This window comes from Dermacentor andersoni, chromosome 3 (assembly GCF_023375885.2).
Source record: "Dermacentor andersoni chromosome 3, qqDerAnde1_hic_scaffold, whole genome shotgun sequence".
Lineage (NCBI taxonomy): Eukaryota > Metazoa > Arthropoda > Arachnida > Ixodida > Ixodidae > Dermacentor > Dermacentor andersoni.
This window is the reverse complement of record NC_092816.1, coordinates 55567273-55577692: the sequence shown is the minus strand read 5'-3', so window position 1 is coordinate 55577692 and position 10420 is coordinate 55567273. Positions and strand designations below refer to the sequence as shown.

Genomic DNA, 10420 nt, shown 5'->3' with positions numbered 1-10420 from the left:
GGGATGTTGTGGAATAAAAGGAAGGAGCAGAAATTTTTTTAAAACAAAAGTGTAATTTTACTGGAACGATTGCAGAAATACTTAACTGCGGTATTCGTGACAGCACTGGCAGGTACTGCACAGTTTTTTTTTTATCATGTTTAAGAAGCATATACTCCCATGTCCGGGAAAATTATTTTATGAGAAAACTCCAACCCACTTCGGCACAAATTCAATTTTGTTATTTAGTTTAGTGGACAATCTTTCAATTATTACAGATGATAAACATTAGAATTAAAACCAATAGACTGAAGTTTATATACAGTTATATAATTTTCACTTCGCATAGACTAAGCAAAAAGACTGCTGCCTCTAGCACTAGTTAAGCAAAGGCTGGCAATTTTAAAAGCTTTCTTCAAGACACCGAGTTCACTCCTTGGGTCGCCGTCACCCCGGGCACCTTGTCTACCGCCGGTGTTAAACGCGTCATTGCTTACCACGAGCTTTCTTTGCCATACTGTACAGCTCCGGTTTAACGGGCTGCTTGGCCTCCTCCAGAATTGCTATCAGTTTTGCGGCATACATCTGCTGGGCCGGAATGATGAACGTGTGAACCACGGCTGGTTCGCCTGAGCGCGAGACGTGGCTCGACCTATGCGTGTAGAGCTCCGGGCAGTCCGGGCAGTCGTAGTTCACCACCAAGCACACGTTCTCGAGGAGCAAGTCATGCGCGACCTTGTCCGTCGTCACGAGCACATTTGACGCACCAGTCCGGAACATGGAAACGATCCAGTCGCGCTCCTTTTTCGTCTTCATGCCGTGAAGGCCAATGGCAGACCAGCCACGGACTCGCAGTTTCCACGCAAGCTCGTCTGCCTTCCTCTTCGTGTCGGTGAATACAACGGCTTTCTTTGACTTCTCCTTGAGCCCGTCGTCCAAGAGCTGGGCTAGCTTCGTTTCCTTCTCTTCCTCCTGGCAAACGTCGACAGTCATAACCACGCTATCTTCAGCGGGTAGCTGTGCCATCCCGAACTCGATTTCGATGTAGTCGTGGAGCACGTCGTCGACAAAGGGCCTAAGCTCGTTTTGCCAGGATGTGACCCACATTATCGTCTGGTGGTCCGGCCGGCAGAGCTCGGCAACCTTGATGACATGGGGCTTGAAACCCGTTGCCAGCATGCGGTCTACCTCGTCCAGCACGAGGTACGTGCAGCGGTGCAGATTCAGCTTGCCTTCTTCGAGGAAGTTGATGAGGCGTCGAGGCGTGGCCACGCAGATGTGGCAGCCCCTCTTCAGCTCGTCGTACTGACCTTCCTTGGGCTCCCCGCTCGAGGCGCACACGCTTCGCAATGCAGCGTGCCCACCCAATTCTAAGGCTAACTTGTGAATCTGCTTGGCCAGCTCTCGTGTCGGAGCCAGCACGACGGCGATGGGCCCATCTCCATGTTGCAGGGGCGGCTGCCGGCTGACGTGGATTACTGCCGGCACGAGGTAGGCCAGCGACTTGTGTGATCCCGTCTGCGTGATGCCCAGAAAGTTTCTGCACATGAGGGCGATGGGCCAGCAGTGTGCCTCGATGCACGTGGGCGAAGCGTGGTCGCGTGAGGCCTCGATGCTCTTGACGATGAAGTCCGGGAAGTTGGACTCTTCCAGAGCAAGGATGGGCTTCGGGACGTTGTTCCCTTTCACCGATATGCCGTTGACGTTTCTGTAGGCGTTCACTTTGGCCATCGACCGGCTTGTCGTGGCAGGGTGCCCTACGTACAGGTTCTTCTCCAACGGCTGCAGCCTGATCTTTGTCCAGTCAGGCTTGCGTAAAAACCACCCAACCTGGCTGTTCCGGTAGTTATTGGCTGAATTATGCAAAACGTAAAACCTATTCTCGAGAAAGTCTCCTTGGGGTCTCGCTAGACGCGGTGGTGGTGGCCAGAACCACATCATTTCGTTCCCCGCCTTCAACAGAATGTCTTCTACGATTTCGGCGTCGGCGGCGTACGGGCCCGGCGGTCGTTGTTGGAGCGTTGTTGTTGATGATGATGACGTCATAGACTGCGGCGCATACCCACTGAGTGGTAACAATAGACCAAGAATTTACATCTGCATCTAAATCAAGAAAAACAAAAATAATGAGGTCGGAAAAGCAAAATACGTTATCGGAACAGGCTTTAATTGCTGGATAAAATAAATAAAGGAAGAAAATTCACAGCAGAGCCCATTTCACGCTGAATGTTTGTGTTAAAGGGACCGAGAACCGCCTTGTCATGCCGTGGGATGCTGGTTGAAATGAAAACATCGTGATTTATATGAATAAAATCGAGCATGATATTCGCTAGTAAGTAAGAGTCGGTGGATGAGCTAAACCCTCGCACCAAACACTTCATTTCTTGAGAATGAGATCAAACGTCCTACGTGATATACGCTTTATGCGCTGGGGGCAACAAAGCTGAAAGATCTATGGCCAACGGAGCGGGCGTGGCAAGAGGCAATGCGAGCTGCAGACACAGACAAGAAATGTATTACAGCGCACACACATGGTATCTGAAAGCTAAAAGCTACAGTTCATCGTCAAATAGGGGCGTCTAAAGGTTACTATGAGTGCGCTACCACCACTGAACTGGTATTCCAAGATACTCACGCCGTGCACGTATACACACTGCTACCTAGCAGACAACCGCAAGCACAGACCACGCTAAGCGTATAGTCCCGATGGTGGCGCCGCTTGATTTAGCGGCGTTCTTTTCTGGAAACATGCGTCCCAATACTGCAAAAAATATATGACGCCGGAAACTCGTTAGTGGGACATGCCATAGAGTGCGAAAACATACTTCCCATTTTCTCATTTCGCACACACACGTTTCTGACGTATGCGAAGCCGCCCTGTCGTACGACGTTTGCGTAATTTATTACTTTTAAAACATTTACTTTAATGTGCAGGTTTATTTAGTGATGTTAGGACGATGTTCTCTGCATGAATAGATTATTAATGAGGCTTATTTAATCACGAGTGCCCTTAATAATTATTGATGAGACAATATTTTACTCTAAATTTCTCTTCAGAGCCTAATTAGGTTAATATTCGTTAGGCTTAATAATTTCGTTGTAATTAACCGCCAATTGGCTTCCTTATCCTTATATAAAGATGAAACGAGAGCCTCGCGGCCACCATTATTGCGAATGTCCCGTCTATTTTGTGTTTTTTCACGCTGTTTATAGTTGTGCGAGTCACGCCTTCCTCACAAATCATGTAAATAATGACGGGATCCCCAATACAGAAGCATTATACATAGTGTCCCCTTCCTGTGTGTGTTTTGCCTAATGCCATGCGTGTCGGAGAAAGTCTGACAAAGAAAGTCCTTATTTGCTTTCGTTATCGTCGCTTTTTTGTACTGGTATTTATTATAGCGAGTTTTTACGTCCTATTAGTAACTAAGGAATGAAATAGTGTGAAAACATTATATACATCGTATATGAAACGCCTACATTAGGAAACCCCTTCAAAAAATGTAAACGGAAGAAATCTGAAATAGCGAAATTTAATCTGCGAGAACGCGACATTCGACGAGATACATTCCAATTTTCGACATCTACGATAATGGCATCCCCTAATGAACAGCAGACCAAAGCGCACGTACAGTCTTGTGTCCGCGGCGTGCATTTCCGAACAAACTGAATGTCGCGCGCGACATGACTGTTCTGGCCACGCAATGCGAGAGTGCGCCGAGTTGCTACCGCGCAACAGAGAGGTTCGCAGAAATTTTTTGCAGGCGGAGGGGGCGTGCATTCGTTGGGTGGTGGGGTGGGGGTTGAGGCGAGGTAGGTGAGCACCAAAGATGCATTATTTGCGGTCTGAACTGCACACATGAAACCAAAATTAGAAACAGCAAATTAGTGCCGGGCTTGGAGAAGTTACATTGAATTTTATTATTGACCAACGAACTAAACTTAAGCAAAATGCGAGAAGGCACTATCACTTGGTGAAAAGAGTGATCAATTTCGTTGTGCGAAGGTTCTCAACTCATGTGAACTGATCACCAGCACACTGCACAATATGTTGACCAATATATACAACTGCAGTCAGTCAGTCTTCCTTCAATAGCAGCTGCAGACACCTCGAGTTTTTCTGGGCAAATATCGTGATGACACGAGTTTTAAAGTCATTCTTGTGTTTCATTACACGCTCTCTGCGCACATTCAACATGCAAAGGACATGCAGCCTGCAATTTGTCATTGTTGGGTGTAGCCAGGTTTTTACTCTCCTCATTGTACTGAAGCAGCGATCGACAGTCCAGGTGGTAACTGGCAAGACCAGAGCTTTCGCACAAGCGCGGAAAAATGTCTTGATCAGAAGCAGAGGTTCACAGTAAGTTATTTCTGAAGCGTCCCCAGTTTAAAAATAAATTATGGTTTTTACGTGCCAAAACCATTTTATGATTATGAGGCACGCCGTAGTGGAGGACTCCGGAAATTTCGACCACCTGGTGTTCTTTAACGTGCACTTAAATCTAAGCACGCGGGTGTATTCGCATTTCGCCCCCATCGAAATGCGGCCGCCGTGGCCAAGATTCGATTCCGCAACCTCGCACTCAGCAGCCCAATACAACAGCCACTGAGCAACCACGGCGGGTATCCCCAGTTTCGTTGTACCACATCTCGTACCAAGAGAAGCCTGCTCGCTTGAAATTTGCGATGCAGTAAAAGCCTTGGAGTTCTTCAGCAAGAACAGCAAACACAAAATGGCTCAAGTACTTCATTTTTGCTGGAGGCAGCTACAGAAGCTTGAAGCTCTTCCCATTGCTTTCAGAAAATCGCCGAGCCAAAGAAGCAGTGAGAGAGTACAAGTAAGGCACGTATGTTACCACATGGTAGAATTCCTGCGGTGAATGAATCCCGTAGATGTTTCGGTCGGTCTGACGAGAGACTTCACTTGGTAAAGATATTGTTACGTGTGGAAAGACACAAACAGTAGAAACTACTTACACGGTATTTACGCTGAGGCAGTGTAAATACCTGCCCCCCCCCCCCCCCCCCCCCCCGCTTCCGAAAAGCGGCCGCCTTCCCCGGGATTTGATCAGACGACCTCGTGCTTGGGAGCCCAACACCCTAGCCACGGAGAAACCACGGCGGGTGCAGGTCTCCGTCGATGGACGGGAAACATTACCGGGAAATGTTTACATTACCCATTTACGCAAATTACGATCGCTGGATATCTGCCACTGGATATTTACTGCTCTTCAATTAACCTTTTGGTGCAAACTTTGGTCACTCGGTATGTGTTGCTGGTTATGCACCCCCTTTCATATTATTCATAATACTGAACAATATCAAACATGTAATCAATAATTACCGTCCAGTCATAAGATACATTGCTAATAGCAATAACGTCGCCGGTTATCTGTAAAGGAAGGGCGCATCGTCAATATGAATTTGCATTGAAGGGTTGCCATAAGGCACAAATCTTGTTACTAAGATTTCGTATGCCGATTATCTTTGTAAATCACTACACAATGTCTCTGAAATAATTCTTTTCGTGTTTCTGAAGGTATTATTGGTGTTCGCGTGTTTAATGGTCACGCGATCTTGTTTTACGAGACTACGATGCGGAGTGCCCCCACTGAACTTTTTCCTTCACAGGCCTGACCTGGCTATATCACATGTGTGTTCTACGTGCAGTGACAGTGAATCTCTTGACTTCCTTTATCGATGTCTCCGTTCATTATTCAAAGCTCTTCAGAAGATCCCTTCCGATAATTTGTCTTGAATTCGACACCACCGGCAATTCTTTCCTTTGGCACTACCGTGCTAGATTATAGCCACAGGAACGTTAACGTCTCTGAGCCCCTCTGCAACATTCTGCGAGACAAAAAATGATTCCTTGCTAAAATTGTTTACTTTTTGTGCTCACATAACGTTTACTGCAATATTTAAATATTTGAGCCTTGATATCTGCAGCAGTAGACATTTTAATTCACATATTTAATAAAGGTTTCAAATTTTTTCCCTAGAAAAATTAACGATAGTAACGGTCTTTCCACCGCCAGACTGCTGGCCGGTCTCCCATAGTGGTTTCCGCCATTTAACTAAGGAACAAAATCGAGAGTCAATACGTGACAATAAAACCAATTCGCAGTCACAAGCTATCACTATTGATTCGTCTGCAGCCGCTTAAGTGGTAGCTATGTATTTGAATATTGGAGGGGATGTTGTGGAATAAAAGGAAGGAGCAGAAATTTTTTTAAAACAAAAGTGTAATTTTACTGGAACGATTGCAGAAATACTTAACTGCGGTATTCGTGACAGCACTGGCAGGTACTGCACAGTTTTTTTTTTATCATGTTTAAGAAGCATATACTCCCATGTCCGGGAAAATTATTTTATGAGAAAACTCCAACCCACTTCGGCACAAATTCAATTTTGTTATTTAGTTTAGTGGACAATCTTTCAATTATTACAGATGATAAACATTAGAATTAAAACCAATAGACTGAAGTTTATATACAGTTATATAATTTTCACTTCGCATAGACTAAGCAAAAAGACTGCTGCCTCTAGCACTAGTTAAGCAAAGGCTGGCAATTTTAAAAGCTTTCTTCAAGACACCGAGTTCACTCCTTGGGTCGCCGTCACCCCGGGCACCTTGTCTACCGCCGGTGTTAAACGCGTCATTGCTTACCACGAGCTTTCTTTGCCATACTGTACAGCTCCGGTTTAACGGGCTGCTTGGCCTCCTCCAGAATTGCTATCAGTTTTGCGGCATACATCTGCTGGGCCGGAATGATGAACGTGTGAACCACGGCTGGTTCGCCTGAGCGCGAGACGTGGCTCGACCTATGCGTGTAGAGCTCCGGGCAGTCCGGGCAGTCGTAGTTCACCACCAAGCACACGTTCTCGAGGAGCAAGTCATGCGCGACCTTGTCCGTCGTCACGAGCACATTTGACGCACCAGTCCGGAACATGGAAACGATCCAGTCGCGCTCCTTTTTCGTCTTCATGCCGTGAAGGCCAATGGCAGACCAGCCACGGACTCGCAGTTTCCACGCAAGCTCGTCTGCCTTCCTCTTCGTGTCGGTGAATACAACGGCTTTCTTTGACTTCTCCTTGAGCCCGTCGTCCAAGAGCTGGGCTAGCTTCGTTTCCTTCTCTTCCTCCTGGCAAACGTCGACAGTCATAACCACGCTATCTTCAGCGGGTAGCTGTGCCATCCCGAACTCGATTTCGATGTAGTCGTGGAGCACGTCGTCGACAAAGGGCCTAAGCTCGTTTTGCCAGGATGTGACCCACATTATCGTCTGGTGGTCCGGCCGGCAGAGCTCGGCAACCTTGATGACATGGGGCTTGAAACCCGTTGCCAGCATGCGGTCTACCTCGTCCAGCACGAGGTACGTGCAGCGGTGCAGATTCAGCTTGCCTTCTTCGAGGAAGTTGATGAGGCGTCGAGGCGTGGCCACGCAGATGTGGCAGCCCCTCTTCAGCTCGTCGTACTGACCTTCCTTGGGCTCCCCGCTCGAGGCGCACACGCTTCGCAATGCAGCGTGCCCACCCAATTCTAAGGCTAACTTGTGAATCTGCTTGGCCAGCTCTCGTGTCGGAGCCAGCACGACGGCGATGGGCCCATCTCCATGTTGCAGGGGCGGCTGCCGGCTGACGTGGATTACTGCCGGCACGAGGTAGGCCAGCGACTTGTGTGATCCCGTCTGCGTGATGCCCAGAAAGTTTCTGCACATGAGGGCGATGGGCCAGCAGTGTGCCTCGATGCACGTGGGCGAAGCGTGGTCGCGTGAGGCCTCGATGCTCTTGACGATGAAGTCCGGGAAGTTGGACTCTTCCAGAGCAAGGATGGGCTTCGGGACGTTGTTCCCTTTCACCGATATGCCGTTGACGTTTCTGTAGGCGTTCACTTTGGCCATCGACCGGCTTGTCGTGGCAGGGTGCCCTACGTACAGGTTCTTCTCCAACGGCTGCAGCCTGATCTTTGTCCAGTCAGGCTTGCGTAAAAACCACCCAACCTGGCTGTTCCGGTAGTTATTGGCTGAATTATGCAAAACGTAAAACCTATTCTCGAGAAAGTCTCCTTGGGGTCTCGCTAGACGCGGTGGTGGTGGCCAGAACCACATCATTTCGTTCCCCGCCTTCAACAGAATGTCTTCTACGATTTCGGCGTCGGCGGCGTACGGGCCCGGCGGTCGTTGTTGGAGCGTTGTTGTTGATGATGATGACGTCATAGACTGCGGCGCATACCCACTGAGTGGTAACAATAGACCAAGAATTTACATCTGCATCTAAATCAAGAAAAACAAAAATAATGAGGTCGGAAAAGCAAAATACGTTATCGGAACAGGCTTTAATTGCTGGATAAAATAAATAAAGGAAGAAAATTCACAGCAGAGCCCATTTCACGCTGAATGTTTGTGTTAAAGGGACCGAGAACCGCCTTGTCATGCCGTGGGATGCTGGTTGAAATGAAAACATCGTGATTTATATGAATAAAATCGAGCATGATATTCGCTAGTAAGTAAGAGTCGGTGGATGAGCTAAACCCTCGCACCAAACACTTCATTTCTTGAGAATGAGATCAAACGTCCTACGTGATATACGCTTTATGCGCTGGGGGCAACAAAGCTGAAAGATCTATGGCCAACGGAGCGGGCGTGGCAAGAGGCAATGCGAGCTGCAGACACAGACAAGAAATGTATTACAGCGCACACACATGGTATCTGAAAGCTAAAAGCTACAGTTCATCGTCAAATAGGGGCGTCTAAAGGTTACTATGAGTGCGCTACCACCACTGAACTGGTATTCCAAGATACTCACGCCGTGCACGTATACACACTGCTACCTAGCAGACAACCGCAAGCACAGACCACGCTAAGCGTATAGTCCCGATGGTGGCGCCGCTTGATTTAGCGGCGTTCTTTTCTGGAAACATGCGTCCCAATACTGCAAAAAATATATGACGCCGGAAACTCGTTAGTGGGACATGCCATAGAGTGCGAAAACATACTTCCCATTTTCTCATTTCGCACACACACGTTTCTGACGTATGCGAAGCCGCCCTGTCGTACGACGTTTGCGTAATTTATTACTTTTAAAACATTTACTTTAATGTGCAGGTTTATTTAGTGATGTTAGGACGATGTTCTCTGCATGAATAGATTATTAATGAGGCTTATTTAATCACGAGTGCCCTTAATAATTATTGATGAGACAATATTTTACTCTAAATTTCTCTTCAGAGCCTAATTAGGTTAATATTCGTTAGGCTTAATAATTTCGTTGTAATTAACCGCCAATTGGCTTCCTTATCCTTATATAAAGATGAAACGAGAGCCTCGCGGCCACCATTATTGCGAATGTCCCGTCTATTTTGTGTTTTTTCACGCTGTTTATAGTTGTGCGAGTCACGCCTTCCTCACAAATCATGTAAATAATGACGGGATCCCCAATACAGAAGCATTATACATAGTGTCCCCTTCCTGTGTGTGTTTTGCCTAATGCCATGCGTGTCGGAGAAAGTCTGACAAAGAAAGTCCTTATTTGCTTTCGTTATCGTCGCTTTTTTGTACTGGTATTTATTATAGCGAGTTTTTACGTCCTATTAGTAACTAAGGAATGAAATAGTGTGAAAACATTATATACATCGTATATGAAACGCCTACATTAGGAAACCCCTTCAAAAAATGTAAACGGAAGAAATCTGAAATAGCGAAATTTAATCTGCGAGAACGCGACATTCGACGAGATACATTCCAATTTTCGACATCTACGATAATGGCATCCCCTAATGAACAGCAGACCAAAGCGCACGTACAGTCTTGTGTCCGCGGCGTGCATTTCCGAACAAACTGAATGTCGCGCGCGACATGACTGTTCTGGCCACGCAATGCGAGAGTGCGCCGAGTTGCTACCGCGCAACAGAGAGGTTCGCAGAAATTTTTTGCAGGCGGAGGGGGCGTGCATTCGTTGGGTGGTGGGGTGGGGGTTGAGGCGAGGTAGGTGAGCACCAAAGATGCATTATTTGCGGTCTGAACTGCACACATGAAACCAAAATTAGAAACAGCAAATTAGTGCCGGGCTTGGAGAAGTTACATTGAATTTTATTATTGACCAACGAACTAAACTTAAGCAAAATGCGAGAAGGCACTATCACTTGGTGAAAAGAGTGATCAATTTCGTTGTGCGAAGGTTCTCAACTCATGTGAACTGATCACCAGCACACTGCACAATATGTTGACCAATATATACAACTGCAGTCAGTCAGTCTTCCTTCAATAGCAGCTGCAGACACCTCGAGTTTTTCTGGGCAAATATCGTGATGACACGAGTTTTAAAGTCATTCTTGTGTTTCATTACACGCTCTCTGCGCACATTCAACATGCAAAGGACATGCAGCCTGCAATTTGTCATTGTTGGGTGTAGCCAGGTTTTTACTCTCCTCATTGTACTG

General features: G+C 47.0%; 2 pseudogenes; both read right to left on the bottom strand.

Moving 5' to 3' along the window:
• Positions 1-465: 465 nt before the first annotated feature.
• On the bottom strand, positions 466-2025 carry LOC129387771 (probable ATP-dependent RNA helicase DDX5 pseudogene; annotated as a pseudogene).
• Positions 2026-6638: 4613 nt separating this feature from the next.
• On the bottom strand, positions 6639-8198 carry LOC129388035 (probable ATP-dependent RNA helicase DDX5 pseudogene; annotated as a pseudogene).
• Positions 8199-10420: the final 2222 nt, after the last annotated feature.